At 47.7% G+C, this 15983-nt stretch overlaps 1 protein-coding gene across 1 annotated transcript in view; it reads right to left on the bottom strand.

Moving 5' to 3' along the window:
- The window catches only part of Steap3 (STEAP3 metalloreductase), a 38853-nt gene extending 35437 nt beyond the window's left edge, over nucleotides 1-3416 (bottom strand). The window contains exon 1 of the mRNA XM_057770045.1: nucleotides 3363-3416. The gene's annotated coding sequence lies outside the window, so the exon portion shown is untranslated. The remainder of the gene's footprint in view (nucleotides 1-3362) is intronic.
- Nucleotides 3417-15983: the final 12567 nt, after the last annotated feature.

The raw sequence follows: 15983 nt of genomic DNA, 5'->3' as shown, positions 1-15983 counted from the left end.
ATTATAGAGGACATGGGTGAGCCTGGGAGCGGAGCAAATGGCAGTCTCAAGTCTGCTGGTCTGAGGGCCTGACATCAAGTTAGTATCGCTAAATGTTGGGGGAATGAATAATTAATGAAGCAGGATTTGGACAGGCATAGAGCGAGCGGTAAGGAGCCTGGTTTGGGGTTAAAGAGGCTGGAGGCTGGTCTGCCCCCGGGGAAAAAAAATCGCGTGGTTGTGAGAATAACATCATCTCCTAAGAGTCTCAAGGTGCAGTGAACGTGTGTGTATATATACTGCTCGGTCCAGGCTCGGGTGTGTGGGAAGCTAAGTGCTCAGGAAAGAGGACTGACTGTCATTTTGGGTAGGATGGCATCAGAGCATGGCAGGCCAAGGATGGAAGGGTGATGAGCTGGAGAGGTGGAGAGGGACGGAGAGCAGGTCCAGTTTCCGGGGGCCAACCACTCATAACCTTCACAACCTGATTAGGATGGAGTTTCCTGGGTGGGGCGGGAGTTTCCTACAGGCATGTGGGTGGGTAGGATGGATCAGAGGGTAGAGGGCTTTCTGCACCAGCCCAGTGACCCCATGACCTTGTAAAGACAGAAGGGGACTCTGATCTCCACACGTGTACCATGCCACACACATGTCTCCACACATCACAAAATAGAGGAGCGCATCTATCCCTTCACAAAGGAGGAAAGGAGCAAACGTAGGTTCTAAAAGGACAAACTTCCTTCTTCGAAATCCAGGGGCCCATTCCTTGTCCAGAGACTCACGAGATTCCATAGAACACTTAGGTACTCAGCTCCTGCCTGCCCAACCCAGAAAGTCCTGAGCGCTCTGCAGGGAAGGGAAAGCACCCAGAGACAGATCCAGTTTCAACTGGAAGGCAGAGAATTCAAGTCCCAGAAGACCTACCACCCCTGCCCCGGCCTACTAAGGTTTCCGTCTGCAGCAGCAGGAAGCGCAGAGAAACCCTTCCTGTGCTGGAGGCAGGTGTCCAGACTCTCAGAAGGGTTCCTGGAGCCTGGAGCTAGGGTCAGGCCTGTCACAGAGAAGGGCATCTCGGAGTCCGCTCTGGGCCTCAATGGTCTACCAAATAGCAAAAGAACCCGGAAGGTCCGACCAGATTAACCCTCAAATCTATGTGGGGAAACAGCTCAGTTGATAGACTACTTGCTTTGCAAGCATGAGGACCTGAGTTCAATCCCAGAGCCCACATAAAGCCTGGCATGGTGCTACACACTTGTAATCACAGAGCTGGAGGAAGCGGATGAAATAGACAGATCTTGGGGTTCCCTGGCCAGTCGGCCTCCCCGAATTAGCAAGTCTCAGAGCAGTGAGAGAGCCAGTCTTGAAAAACAAGATGGTTTCTGAGGAATGACCGCTGAGGTCGACCCCTGGTCTTCATGCTCATGTGAGCACACACATGTACATGCACACACACATATACCCACACCTCAACACAGACATGAATAGAAATACAGAACATTAATATTCAAACCTCGGGAGCAGAGGAAGGGGTATGATACTTAAAGTCCTGCTGTTCTGAGTGATACAGAATTACTTCCCAGGGCCACCACTCCCTCTGCCTTCTGGGGATGTAGTGTCCAAAGCTCTGGGCAGGGCTCAACAACTGAAGAACCAAGTTCAGGGAGCCAGCCGACTTCAGTGTGGGCTGAGGTGCAGAATCCCGCTTGCTGATTGCAAAGCCAGACTCCCCTATCAGTGGTTACCTGCCTTTGTGCTGTGAAGGCTAGTGACTTTGGACTCCGCTCAAGAACTTTCACTTTATAACACCCTGAAACCCTGTCTCTGATAAGCCTGAGGAAGGAAGAGCCATAAAACAAGAACAGAAGACAGGACAGGCTGGGTCCTGACATCTGAAGTCTTTAGGATGGAGAGATACAAATTTATGCAGACCAGGCCTGGAAGACCTCAGCAGGCTTGGGGGAAATTAGTCAAACTTCACATGACCAGCTGGGCCAGCCTGAGCTCCCAGCAGGCCCTGAGGCCAATAGCCTCCCTTGACAATCCCATTCCAAGGCCTCTTGCAGAAAGCCTTTCTGTCCACCACTTCCCCCAGTGACATCGCCTGTCCCAGTCCATCTATGCATTCACCAGACACTGATTAATTATTTGCTTGCGGTCAACCCCTGTGCAAGCCTCTGGTGACACCCACAGCTGTGCCCTCCATGTGCTTCTGACTGATTCATTTGGTTGCCAGGGGGTGCTGGGCATCTGTGTTTTTGACATCCTTTGCAGGGGCCGGGGAGATGGTTCGATATGCATGCACAAAGAACTGAGTTCGAATGCCTAGAAGGCAGGTGAAAAGCTACTGCACTCATTCATTGTAATGGCAGTGTTGGGGGAGTGGAGACAGGGATTCCCAGGGCTTGCTGGCAGACAGCTTAGTCAGTTGGTGAGCTCTGAGTTCAGTGAGCGATCCCACCTTTTAAAATGTGCACACCAATAAAGGAAGACACCCATCCACCTCTGGCCTCAACACAGACACACTATGCCGGCCCAAGTGACTTGAGAGGGCACGCCTTTTGGTCTCAGGGGCATTGTGCCACCCAGCACTGCATTCATTGGGCTGTCCAGACGTTCTGAGGATCTGGCCTGCTTCTAGAAGACCTCTTTGTCCAGAAAACCTGCAGCTTCTACTACTTGCTACCTGTGTGTCCTTGTAAAACACTAGGGATCTAGAAGGCTCAGCACTCCCCAGGAGTGGCTGAACTAGCGCATGCAGAGCCCCTAGCAAGTGCCTGAGAAATGTTGGCTTCCGATTATGTCATGGCAGCACTCTGTCAGGCAGACACACCTCCCAAGGGAATCTCGCTAACCCCTACTTCTGGAGCCTGTGTCAGAAGTGACTCTGAACACGTGTTAGACTTCTAGGTGCCCTGTACCACCCTCACCCAACCCCTCCCTGCCCGCACCAGCACACGCTGCCTGTTGACCCAAACAGCATAAGACATAACATTCACTTTAGCTAACCATAGTGACCAAAGTTACCACTACACTCCTGCCGGCAACCGGCTCCCGGGTTTTTCAAGTCGGAGAACTTTCCAGACTAAGGCTCTGCGGGCAGAGGCGGGCACTGGGCAGACCTGCCAATTGGGTACTAGGTACTTCCTGCTGAACAAAAACCGAAGAGCACGTGGCACCCATGGTAGTCCCGGGCTGCCCTGAGGGTTGCTGACAAGTGCAACATGGACTCTGGAGCCTGCTTCCCCCTTGTCTGTGACTACCCCGCTGGGATCTTCTGCCACCAGGCTCGCGTGGCTTGGTCTAAGGGACGAGGTGGCCCGATCAGCAGGAGCGCGCCAGGGGTCTCGGGGACAGTGCACCCGAACGTGGAGAGGGTCACTCACCTCGGCGGCCCGCCGCTTGGAGGAGCCGTGGCAGCTGCAGGTCGCCCGCGGAGGCGGTGGCTCGGCCCTAGACTCCTCCTCTCTTCGCGCCCCGCCCGCCGGTGGGGCCGGACCTGGCCGGGTGGTGGCCACCCGCCCGCACTCTGCCGCTTATCCAGTAGTGCCACCCCTCCCGCCCTCAATCGCGAGCTCAAGGCTCTCGGTCCCCGCCCTGCACTGCAAGTGGAGGAAACCACCAGCCACCGTCCTCCTCCAATTCCCCTAGGGAGTCTCAGAGCCGGTCTTGTCACTTCCTGGTCTGCCCACAGTAACCTGAGCAGAACCGACCTCCCCCGACTAAGGGAAAGAGTGGGAAGACAGACATCGTGACCTCTGCCCGCCTCCCCCACTTGAAGAACACTTCAAGTCCCTGTGTAGTTTATGATCAAGGTCATGGGGGTAGTTTAGGCGGCAGACTAGGGCTGCCCAGGTGAGCAGAGCCCAAGGTGACAAGTGGTGGGTTTCTTCCCTTGTCTGCAGTGAAAGCAGGAACAACAAGTATGCACAGGTTTACAACCGGAAAGAAGTGTGGGGGTAGCGGTAGCTGGGTCACATTTCCATCCCTTACTCCCCTTAGAGATGACTTTTGACCTGCCCTCAGAAGTCTGCAGGTTTCAAGCCCCCTTGGTTTTGTGTTGGACGGTCATGGCTTCCTGGGAACTACTGGCTAAGCTAGAATCCTACACACACCTCTGAGTTCCAAGATGCCACCTTTCCCTGTCAAAGGTGTCCCCAGCCCTGGGACACTGCCTAATGCTACTCTCCCAACACACAATGTCCCCAGCTTTGTAGTACAGCATCACACTAGGGCACAACACAATGTTGTTGTTTCAGACTTCTGCTGGGGGGCGTTAACTTCACACTCAGTTTATGGAAGTGAGAGGGTAGCTTTCCTGACTTATGGGACATTCCTAGAGGTCAGAAGAAGGATTATCCCATCAACTCCTGATAAGGGGCTTTGACTTTTGCAGCACGTGGGCAGGCGGGTGAGGGACCTTAGAGGTATTTGTATATGGGGGAGGGGTGCATGCACAAACATGCTTGTGTGTGTGTGAGGACCACAGATTAAAGTGAGGTCTTTTCCTCAATTGCTTCTCCACTTTATTTTTGAACAGTGTCTCTTGAAGAACCTGGAGCTCTCGGCTGGGTTAAACAGACTGGGAAGACCTGGGAAGTCCTCCTGCCACCTTCCCCCATGCTAGGATTACAAGCATGCTGTGCTGGCTTTTTATACACGGGTGCTGATGACCAGAGTTTAGATCCTCAAGCTTGCTTAGCAATGCCTTATTAATTGAGCCACCACTGTTTTGGAAACCAGTGACTTCCTAAGTATTTCAGACTAGCCTTGAATTTGCAGCAACCTTCCGGTCACAGCAGGGATCACAGGTGCGAGGCATGAAGCCTCCATTGAAGTCACTTTGAGGAATTCAGAGAATCCTGTTTTCCAGGAAACCCCTGGGTATCAGGGAGACAAGATTTAGAGAGGTAGGAAGTACAACTGTCTGGGTCTCAAGTATGGCCCTAGACCAGCTGCTTAAAGGTATCAAGGGAGACCCAGTAAGATGGCTCCGTGGGTAAATGCAATTCCTGCTAACCCGAGTTCAGTCTGCGACCTACAGAGTGAAGAGAGCCGACTGCTAAGAGTTGTCCTCTGACCTCCATATGTGTACTGTTCAAGCTTGTGTACACACACAATAATTTTTTTTTCCTTAAAGGTACAGTGGGATAAAGAAGCAGAATTCTGTGCTCTCTGTGGAGGGAATGCTGCTCTTAAGGGGTTCCCAGGAGCCCAGAGCTCCCAAGAGCATATTGAACTTTTTCTTGGCTAGAGGGTCCCTTCTTTGTTCCGCAATCCCTCCCCCAACTCTCTCTATATTCTGTCTGCCCCAGGGCTTAGACCTTCTCTAATCTCATTCAAGGGTTCCAGGGTCGAAACATGCCCAGCAAACACATCTCAGAGTCCCTATGGTCCTTCTGAAATTTCTCTATCCATTCAGATTATAGCGCTGGCAAGGTGTCACAGAGTGTTCCGGAGGGCGAGGCCAAGTGCCAAGGCTGGCCCCTGTCCTGGGCAGACAAGAACCAGTGTCTGGAGCTCGCTGATGGCCCTGGGCACACTGCCCACACACAGCGCTGGATCTGGAAAGTCTGTCTAGGGAAGTTGAGGAGAGGATTCAGTCAGTAAAGTACTTGCTTTTCAAGCATGGGGACCTGAGATTGATCCCTAAGAATTTACATTAAAAAAAAAAGTCAGGCATAATGGCACAAATTCGTAATGTCAGCTCTAGGAGGCAGATTCCGGGGCTCCCAAGCCAGTCTCCTTGGTAAGATCTAGGCCAATGAGGTGAGAGACATTGCCTCAGAAAACAAGGAAGATGTCGTCCTGTGGGACACCTAAGGCTGACCTCATGCCTCCACATGTAAGCACATACATGTACAAACACCACCACACATTCTACTCCTATATAAAACAAAACATACAACCCAAGGCTTTAGAGTAGGCTCTAGCCTACTCCCTCCTTTACCACAAGGACAAGGAGTCGCGCTCCTAACAGTGCTGCCCTTATTATTGCTATTACTCCGTTGGTTAGCTTTTCACTGTAAGCCAGCCATGTTACTTTCGGGTCAAGCTCACTCCATAAGCAAACAATACACTGTCAGTTCCTTTCTTCTTGCCTGTAATCCACAGAGAACAGGGTGGGCTGGGGAGATAGCTGGGTGAATGAGTAACGTTTTTGATATGAAAGTATGAGGACCAGAATTTGTTTCCCAAAACTTCCCCCCATACACCACAAAGCCAGATTTAGAGGTGTACCCAGCTCCAGAGAAACAGAGACCCATAATCCTTGGGGCTCTCTGACCAGCTAAATCTAGTGATCTTCAGGCCAAGAGATTCTCTCAAAAAAGTTAGGCAGACGACACTTGAGGTTGATAGCTCTTGTATACACACACACACACACACACACACACTGGGCATGAATTCACACATGCACACAAATAAAGGGAAAGAGGGTGTGTACTTGCTTGGAGGAAGCCTGTCTAGATGGGCTTCTGGGGTTCCCGAGAAAGGAGCCGGAGCAGCTGGGCTGAGTCCCTGCTGGGAGAGATGTTTAGGACACCTACTCTGTTCTTCTGCCATGCCCTGCCTCCTCCCTGGCTCACAGACCCCAGCTCACCAGGTCTAGAGAAGGTTGTACCGCCCTCCTTCTCCGATGAGGGGATGGTGGAGCAAGCAGCCTGCTGACCATGGGCCTTGGCAGCCATGTCTTTGTATGTTGTTCTTCTGAAGCTGGATCCCCCAGACTGGGTGGTTGGAGCTCACCATGCCACTTGAGCAGTAGAGAACTGTACAAGCCAAGCTCCAGGCAAGCAGGTCCCAGCCCCGCCCAGGACCTGGTGGGATGTGGAGGGTGTTGGCCAATGGCCTCAGGTCATCTGCAACCGCATGGGGTTCAAAGGTGGACAGAGAGCCTCTAGAATGTAGGTTGTGACCCCCCCACCCCTCCCCCCACCCTGCTGTTCTCTGCTTCCTGGGACTTGGCCCAGCAAAAGGAGGGGAGAGAAGGGACCTGACATTTGAGCTGAGCTGGTAACTGCTACTTTGAGAACTCTGAGAAATGAATCGATCAGAGCTGGATGTGGAGGCGCTTGCCTTTAATCCTAGCCCTCAGAGGCTGGAGGTAGGCAGATCTCTGTGAGTTCAAGGCCAGCTTGGTCTACACAGTGAGACCTTGTCAAGATAAAACAAACAAAAAAGAATAGAGCAGGCCAATGAGAAAACTCAGGTGACTGCCATCAATCCTGGCAACTAGAGTTCCATCTCTGGGACCAACATGGTGGAAGGAAAGAACTGACTCCCCGAGGCTGTCCTCTGATTTCCACACATGTACCCCCACACACCCACACAATAAGTAAATAAAGGCAATGCAATATTAATGCAATAAAATTTGAAGACAACAGAATAGATCAGGCCTATCTTCAGATAACAGAGCGACACACCATCATAAAGTGAGATGTGGCACAGTTGAGATTTGAACCAGGTTCCTCTGAACCCAGGTTCACCTTTGCTCCTCCTTCCCAGGTGAAGGGCTCCAGCAGTCAGAGGCCTCCTCGCCTCTGGAGACTCCTTTAGCTCAAGGTCTAAAGTGGTGAGAGTGAGGCCTCTCAGGGTGGTGTACACTGACTGACTGGAAGGAGATAATGCTCTCCACAGGCCCCACCCTGCTTAGGGAGATCTCAGCAACTGTCCCCGGTCTCTTAACAAGGTCGCAGCTCACGCCTCAACTCACCTCTCCCACCTCCACCCCTCCAGCCCCTCCACCCCTACCCCTACCCGCCTTGGTGAAAGCTACTTGGACAAGGCTCCACCCTGTGACAACCTGGGGGACCTTAAAGGATCTATAACTTACCTCCAGGCAGGAATGAAGATATTCTAAAGAAACTCTCTTTAGCTATAAGACTATTGAAATAATGGACTCCTAGAAATTGGAATTTCCCCAGGAATCTTATACTGGGAGAAGAAAAAGCCTGAAGCCTGGTGGCCTTTGGGGGAACTAGTTTCCTAGAAAGAGTTGTCCCACAGATCTGACACCTGCCAGATCACCTTGACAGGAGAGCCGAAGGCCAGACGACCAAGATAAGCAGGCCCACGTGGCCAGGACTACCTAGCTATACACACCTCTTGCCCGCGTTTAAACCTAAACTGCCTGTCGGGACCTGGAAGAGGGACTTGAAGTGGACTGGACCCCTTTGTTTGTTCCTCTTTCCAATGTTCCTGCACGAATAAAGCGCCTTTCTCTGCTGTGCTGTCTGACAGGCTTTTCTTTTCCCCGGAGATGCTACACACAACCTCTAGTCCTCCCGTATCGGGAGCCCACCACAGACCAAAGTACGGACAACGCCAGAGTTCAGCTTGGTGAACCAATGCATTTTATTTGGCTAAAGTCTTAGACACTCTTCTGTTGCTGTGAAGAAACACCATGACTAAGCCTATTCTTATAAAAGAAGGCATTTAATTGGGGGCTTGCTTACAGTTTCAGAGGTTTAGTTCATTATCATGGAAAGGAGCATGGTGTGATAGGCAGATGCTGGAGCAGTAGCTAAGAGTACTACATCCTGATCTACAGGGAGAGGGAGAGAGAGAGAGAGAGAGAGAGAGAGAGAGAGAGAGAGAGAGAGAGAGAGAGAGAGAGCTGGCCTGGGTTTTGGAAACCTCAAAACCCACCCTCAGCAACATACTTTTCTCCAACAAGGCTACACCTGCTAATCCTTCTAATCCTATCAAAGAGACCCACTCCCTGGTGATTAAGTACTCAAATGTATGAGCCTATGAAGACTACTCTTATTCAAACCAGCACAGGTTACTTACAGGAATATGAGTGAGGGGTTACACAGAACAGCAGAGATGATCCAGATACAGCTGCATTACCAAAGTCCACTGTGCAGTAAAGCCGGAAACCTGAAACACACTGCAGAGCCTGTAGGCTGCTCAACAGGTTGGAGATGCTTTTCTTTCTTTCTTTCTTTCTTTCTTTCTTTCTTTCTTTCTTTCTTTCTTTCTTTCTTTCTTTCTTTTTTTCTTTCTTTTTTTTAATGATTTTATTGAGCTCTACATTTTTCTCTGCTCCCCTCCCTGCCTCTCCCCTCCCCTTCAACCCTCTCCCATGGTCCCTATGCTCCCGGTTTACTCAGGAGATCTTTTCCTTTTCTACTTCCCATGTAGATTAAATCTATGTAAGTCTCTCTTAGGGTCCTCATTGTTGTCTAGGTTCTCTAGGATTGTGATTTATAGGCTGTTTTTCTTTGCTTTATGTCTAAAAGCCACTTATGAGTGAGTACATACGATATCTGTCTTTCTGGATCTGGGTTACCTCGCTCAATATAATGTTTTCTAGATCCATCCATTTGCCTGCAAATTTCAAGATGTCATTATTTTTTTCTGCTGTTTAGTACTCCATTATGTAAATATACCACATTTTCCTTATCTATTCTCCAGCTAAGGGGCATTTAGGTTATTTCCAGGTTCTGGCTATGACAAACAACGCTACTATGAACGTAGCTGAGCACATGTCCTTGTGGTACGATTAAGCATCTTTTGGATATATACACAAAATGGTATTGCTGGGTCTTGAAAAATGTTGCTTTTTAATTTTCTGAGAAATCACCATACTGATATCCAAAGGGCTGTACCAGCTTGCACGTCCACCAGCAATGCAGGAATGCTCGCTTTACCCCACATCCTCTCCAGCATAAGTTGTCATCAGTGTTTTGATCTTGACCATTCTTACATGTGTAAGATGGAATCTCAGAGTTGTTTTGATTTGCATTTCTCTGATGATTAAGGATGTTGAGCATTTCCTTAAGTGTCTTTCAGCCATTTTAGATTCTTCTGTTGAGAGTTTTTTGCTTAGGTCTATACTCCATTTTTTGTTGTATTATTTCTTCTTTTGATGACCAATTTCTTGAGTTCTTTGTATATTTTGGAGATCAGAGATCTCTGTCTGATGTGGAGTTGGTGAAGATCTTTTCCCATTCTGTAGGCTGTCGTTTTGTCTTGTTGACTGTGTCTTTTGCTTTACAGAAGCTTTTCAGTTTCAGGGGTTCCATTAATTAATTGTTTCTTTCAGTGTCTGTGCTACTGGGGTTATATTTAGGAAGTAGTCTCCTATGTCAATGTGTTCAAGTATACTTCCCACTTTCGCTTCTATGAGGTTCAGTGTGGCTGGCTTTATGTTGAGGTTTTTGATCCATTTTGACTTGAGTTTTGTGCATGGTGATAGATACGGGTCTATTTTCATTCTTCTATATGTTGATATCCAGTTATGCTAGCACCATTTGTTAAATATGCTTTCTTTTTTCTATTTGGTATTTTTTTTTTTGCTTCTTTGTCAAAAATAGGATGTTCATAGGTGTGTGGATTAATATCCAGGTCTTTGAGTTGGTTCCATTGGGCCTCTTGTCTGTTCTTATGCCAATACCAGGCTGTTTTCAGTACTGTAGCTCTGCAGTAGAGTTTGAAGCCAGTGATTGTGATGCCTCCAGAAGTTCTTTTATTATACAGGATTGTTTTGGCTATCCTGGGTTTTTTTGCTTTTCCGTATGAAGTTAAATACCATTCTTTTGAGGTCTGTGAAGAATTTTGTTGGGCTTTTGATAGGCATTGAATTGAATCTGTAGATTGCTTTTGGTAAGATTGCCATTTTTACTATGTTAATTCTATCTACCCAAGAGCATGGGAGATCTTTCAACTTTCTGAAGTCTTCTTCAATTTCTTTCTTCAAAGATTTAAAGTTCTTGTCATTACAGGTCTTCTACTTGTTTGGTCAGAGTTACTTTGAGATATTTTATGCTATTTGTGGCTATTGTGAAGGGTGTTGATTCTCTGATTTCTTCTCCACCACTTTTATCATCTGTGTACAGGAGGACTAATGATTTTTTTTTTGAGTTAATCTTGTATCCTGCTACATTGCTGAAAGTGTTTATGAGTTGTAGAAGTTTCTTGGTAGATTATTTTGGGATCACGTATGTAAACTATCATATCATCAGCAAATATTGAGAGTTTGGCTTCTTTTCCAATTTGTATCCCCTTGATCTCCATTTGATTGGAAATTTTCCCAACCCTTTACTCTGAGGCAATGTCTGTCATTGAGGTTGAGGTAAGTTTCTTGTATGCAGCAGAAGGATGGATACTGTTTTCGTATCCAATCTGTTAGCCCATGTCTCTTTATTTGATTCCATTTATATTAAGAGATATTAATTATCAGTAATTGCTATCTCCTGTTATTTTAGTTTTCATTGTTGGTGATGTTATTTTGTTTTTTCCCCTTCTTTGTGTTTGCTGGTGTGAGATCATCTATTATCTGTGTTTTTGTTGATGTGGTCAATTTTTGGGGGTTGGAGTTTTCCTTCTAGTACTTGCTTTGTTCTTCTATGGTGATTGAAAGTTTTGCTGAGTATAGTAGTCTGGGCTGGCAACCATGGTCTCTTAATATCTGCATAAGATTTGACCATTGTTTCTAATAAGAAGTCTGGTGTATTCTGATAGATCTGCCTTTATATATTACTTGGTCTTTTTCCTTTGCAGCTCTTAATATTAATTCTTTATTCTCTGTGTTTAATGTTTTGATTATTTTGTGGTGAGGGAACTTTTTTTTCCAGTCTATTTGGTGTTCTGTAAGCTTCTTGTATCTTCATAGGCATATCTTTCTTTAGGTTGAGAAAGTTTTCTTCTATGATTTTGTTAAATATATTTTCTGTGCTTTTGAGTTGAACTTCTCTTCTATACCTATTATTCTTAGGTTTGGTCTTTTTATGGTGTCCCATATTTCCTGGATATTTTGGGTTAAGCTTTTGTTAGATTTAATGTTTTCTTTGACTGATGAGTCTATTTCCTCTATTGTATCTTCAGCACTTGAGATTCTCTCTTCCATTTCTTGTATTCTGCTGTTTATGCTTGCATTTGTGGTTCCTGATCATTTTCTCATGATTTCTGTTTCTATAATTCCCTCGGCTTGTGTTTTCTTTATTGTCTTTATTTCAGTTTTCAAGTCTTGAATAGTTTCTTTCATATGTTTGATTGATTTTTCTTGGTTTTCTTTAAGGGATTTGCTGATGTCTTCCAATTTTTTGTTTGTCTTTTCTTCCATCTCTTTTTGGGATTTTTTTTCATTTCCTCTTTAAGGGTCTCAAACATTCTCCTAAAGTTATTTTTAGGTCATTTTCTTCTACTTCATCTATATTTTGTTGTTCACATCTTCCTGTTGTAGGGTCATTAGTTTTTACCAGTGTCATGTTGCTCTTTGTGGTGTTGCATGCGTTCTTACCTTGTCTACCCATCTTTTCCTCTAATTGGTGTAGTTGGGGCTGTCTGTGACTCTGGTGATCGATCTTCCAGGTGCCAGTGGATACAAGGCTCAGATGATTGCTCCTTGTGGTGCAGTCAGGTCCACAGTTCCAGTCACCCTGTTGGCCACTCAGTGTTCCTGGGGGTTGCTTGGCACTTGCAAGGTTCCCTCTGCAATACCAGGAGTCGTTCAGGTCTGCTCCCACAGAGATTGCTTGCTTGGTGCTCTTTCTGCTGAAGTTTCTGCCTTGGGCCTGCTTTGGTAACAGTCCTGGCTCAGGCTTATTTCCTTGGAGGTTCCAGATTCGTGCCCTGACAGATCTCTGGTTCCAGGCCACTTTCTTGGAGGTCCCAGACTTGTGCCCAGATTTGTAGAGATCTGGTTCCTGCCTACTCCCTCAGCAGTTGCTCCCTTGTACCTGCTCCTGTGGAGTTTGCTGTCTCAGGCCTGCTCTGGCCGAGGTCACTGGCTCAGGCATGTTTCCGTAAATGTCCCTAGGCTGGGCCCTCTTACTCCAGCAGAGGTCCCTGGCTTGGACCTGGTCCCTTAAAGGTCTCTAGCTCCAGTCTACTCCCTTGGAGGTCCCATTCTCGTTCCCAGACCCACAGAGGTCCTGGCTCAGGCCTGTTCCCTTGGAGGTCCCAGACTCATGCCCATACCTGCAGAGGTCTTGGTTCCTGCCTACTCTCTCGAAGGTCTCAGACTCACGCCCAGACCCACAGAGGTCTCTGGTTCTGGCCTACTCCTTCAGTGGTTGCTCCCTTGAGATGTTCTTTCCAGGTGGTTTGTTGGTCTAAGCCCCTTCCAGGCAACTCAACTGGTTTCTGTTTCTTCCAGGTAGCTGGTCTGGTCTCAGTCTTCTTTGCAGCTTGTCTGAAGGTGACTCTCAGTAGTCTTTATTGTTTCCTCTTGGGAAGGAGAACCCTGGTGAATCTGGTCAGTTTTAGGCACTTCCTGAAGCTATTTTGAGTTGTCTGCCTTCTGTCATATGGAACTTCCTTGCAGGACAGTGTTTTGGTCTCAGAAGAAAACTTATGCAATAGGTTTTTACTTATGTGTTTACTTTACCTTTTGAAGACTGGTAGCCCAGCCTGGCTTGTGATATCTTCCAGGACCCCCATAACTCTGCAAGAAGGGACTGGGAAGAAAAGACATGTGCAAGGTAAGTCCTGGTTTGCCTTTGCTACCTTGTGCTAGCAGTGGGATTCAGGTGAAATTGCCTGGTGTGAGTGAGAAAGAAACATGGAACACACAACAAACCCGCTTAGGAGTTTATTAGAGGGGGCATGCACAGGCCTGGGAAGTCAGTGTGCAGAGAGAAGTAGGAAGATGGTACATCCAGCTTTTAAAAGCTGCCTAGCATATGCACACAGGGGGTTGACATGGCTACGTCATACTCAGATGACAGGGCTCATGCACGCACACAAGGGCTTAACGGAGCCATACGTGGATCATGTGGGCTCTTTAGCATCCCCAGGGGCCATTAGGCACTTCTGCCTGAGGGCTGGTCTGCACCTGCATGACCCCTAGAACCTGAAAGTATCAGCCTTATGTGGTTGAAATCATTACATCAAGGAAGGTTGAAGAGGGCCAGAATCTGTGACAGAATAGCTGGCATTGTTTTGTTTGCACTTTGCATTAAGTGTTAGAATTGTATTTACAACTTTAATCTTTCTAGGGCATTTTGCTCATTTTCAAACAAGGACATAGGAAGATTATATCGGCTGTCTGGTACACACAGTATGGCATCTATGGGGCATCTACCCATGCCTTACCCACCCCTGTGTTCTAGTTGTCTATGCTCACTCTGTTCCTCCCACTATGGGATACAGTGGATCCAAAATGGAAGTTTGGGCATGTGGCTCAGTGTTTGCTTAGTATCTTAGTTGAGGTTTCTATTACTGTGAAGAGTCACCATGACCAAGGCAACTCTTATAAAGGAAACCATTTAATTGGAGCTGGCTCACAGTTCAGAGGTTTCGTCCATTATAGTCATGGTGGGAAGCATGGCGGCACAGACAGACATGGGACTGGAGAAGGAGCTGAGAGTATTATGATCCGCAGGCACCAGAAGGAAACTGTGTGCCACACTGGGTGTAGCTTGAGCATATATGACCTCAAAACCTGCCTGCACAGAGACACACTTCTTCCACAAGGTCACATCTTCCAATAGTGCCACTCCCTATAGCCAAGTATTCAAACAAATGAGGCTATGGGAGCCATACCTATTCAAACCACCACGTCTAGCATGCACAAATCCCTGGTTCCATCCCCAGAACTGCATAAACCAGGCCTTGGGAAATGGAGGAAGGAGGCTCAGGAGTTCGAGGTCATCCTCGGCTAAATAACAAGTTCAAGGCCAACCTAGTGCTACAGGATACCAGGTTACAAAACAAAACAAAACAAAACAAAAGCAGAACAGGAAGCAATGAGGCAGGGTAATTAGCAACAGTCAGATGGGTGAGTCCTTGCATCTTGAAACTTTTCAGAAGACACAGTGGGTCTTATGTGTCAGCAACCTGTCCTCAAGGCTTACTGTGAGTGACACATTGAGCATTCCAAACAGCAGCAGCCCCTTGGCCCAGACCTAACAGGCAGTTCAGCCAAGGTCATATCTCTGTGATGCCTACAGGAGGGAGAGGCGAGGGCTGCCCACCCACCAGCTTCTTGCATGGATGCTCTCCTTCCAGCTCTTGCTTCTCTTGTCCATCGTCAGAAGAAAGGATTACAGAAGCTGCTCCTGGAGTACCAAAGCTCCATGAGGTCAAACAAGGTCTCACAGGAGCACATCAAAGAGGCAGAATTTGAGGATTTAGATTCTTTATTTTAAGTATACACTTGCACGGGCCCGAGTGTGTGGTCTGTGTGTGTGCGCATGCACACACACACACACACATGTGCCCATGCATACTGGTAAGCATGTGTGTAAAGGGCAGAGGGCACCATCAGGAATCATTCTTTAGGTGCTTGCAACCTTTCGTCTGTGACAGGGTCTCTTGTCAACTGGAACTCAGTAACTGCCCACCCCTCAGGTTTTCAGGGGTCACCTGTCTCCACCTTCCATCTTGCTACTTCTGGGATTACAAATGTGCCCAATTGTGCCTGGCTTTTTACGTGAGTTATGGAAATCAAACTCCTACCTTCACACTCATTAGGCAAGTGGTTTACTAACTGAGTCATCTCCTGGTCCCATGATGCCCCTTTATGGAAGGCAGAGCTGCCAGGATGAAATGCTAGGCTGTAAGACCCATGGGGAATAGGGAGCTTGTGCAGTTATGCAAATGACATGCAAATGAAACTGCCCTTAGGGTGGGTACTCAGGGATAGTGGCAGCTGGTTGGGGATGGGGTGCTTCCTCTCTTTTCCTATTGACTTTGCCTTGAGCCTCTGAGGACTTTACAGGGACAGGGCCACTGGCTTCCTTCTGCACAGCTCCTCTTCTCAGTGGGCGTCAGCAGGAGACAATGGCAACTGTCGGGTGTTTGCTGTAAGTAGGCTCCACAGAGCAAGGATTCTGAGAGACAACAGACAGGAAACCTCAAGTACACCCTTAGGCCCAGCACAGTGTGATTGAGGAGTGACCTCATTTAACAGGAAATGAAGCTGTGGTACTTAGGAAGATGGCTGCAGGTTTTCTTGTCCCATATCCGAAGGGCGCGATACTGCAATCCTGCCACACCTGCCTGCTTGGTGGCTTGCTGTCATTATAACATCACAATTGAAGGTACAGATGTGGTAT

The sequence above is a fragment of the Chionomys nivalis genome, chromosome 5 (genome assembly GCF_950005125.1).
Source record: "Chionomys nivalis chromosome 5, mChiNiv1.1, whole genome shotgun sequence".
NCBI classification, from domain to species: domain Eukaryota; kingdom Metazoa; phylum Chordata; class Mammalia; order Rodentia; family Cricetidae; genus Chionomys; species Chionomys nivalis.
This window is presented reverse-complemented; position numbering and strand designations above follow the sequence as displayed.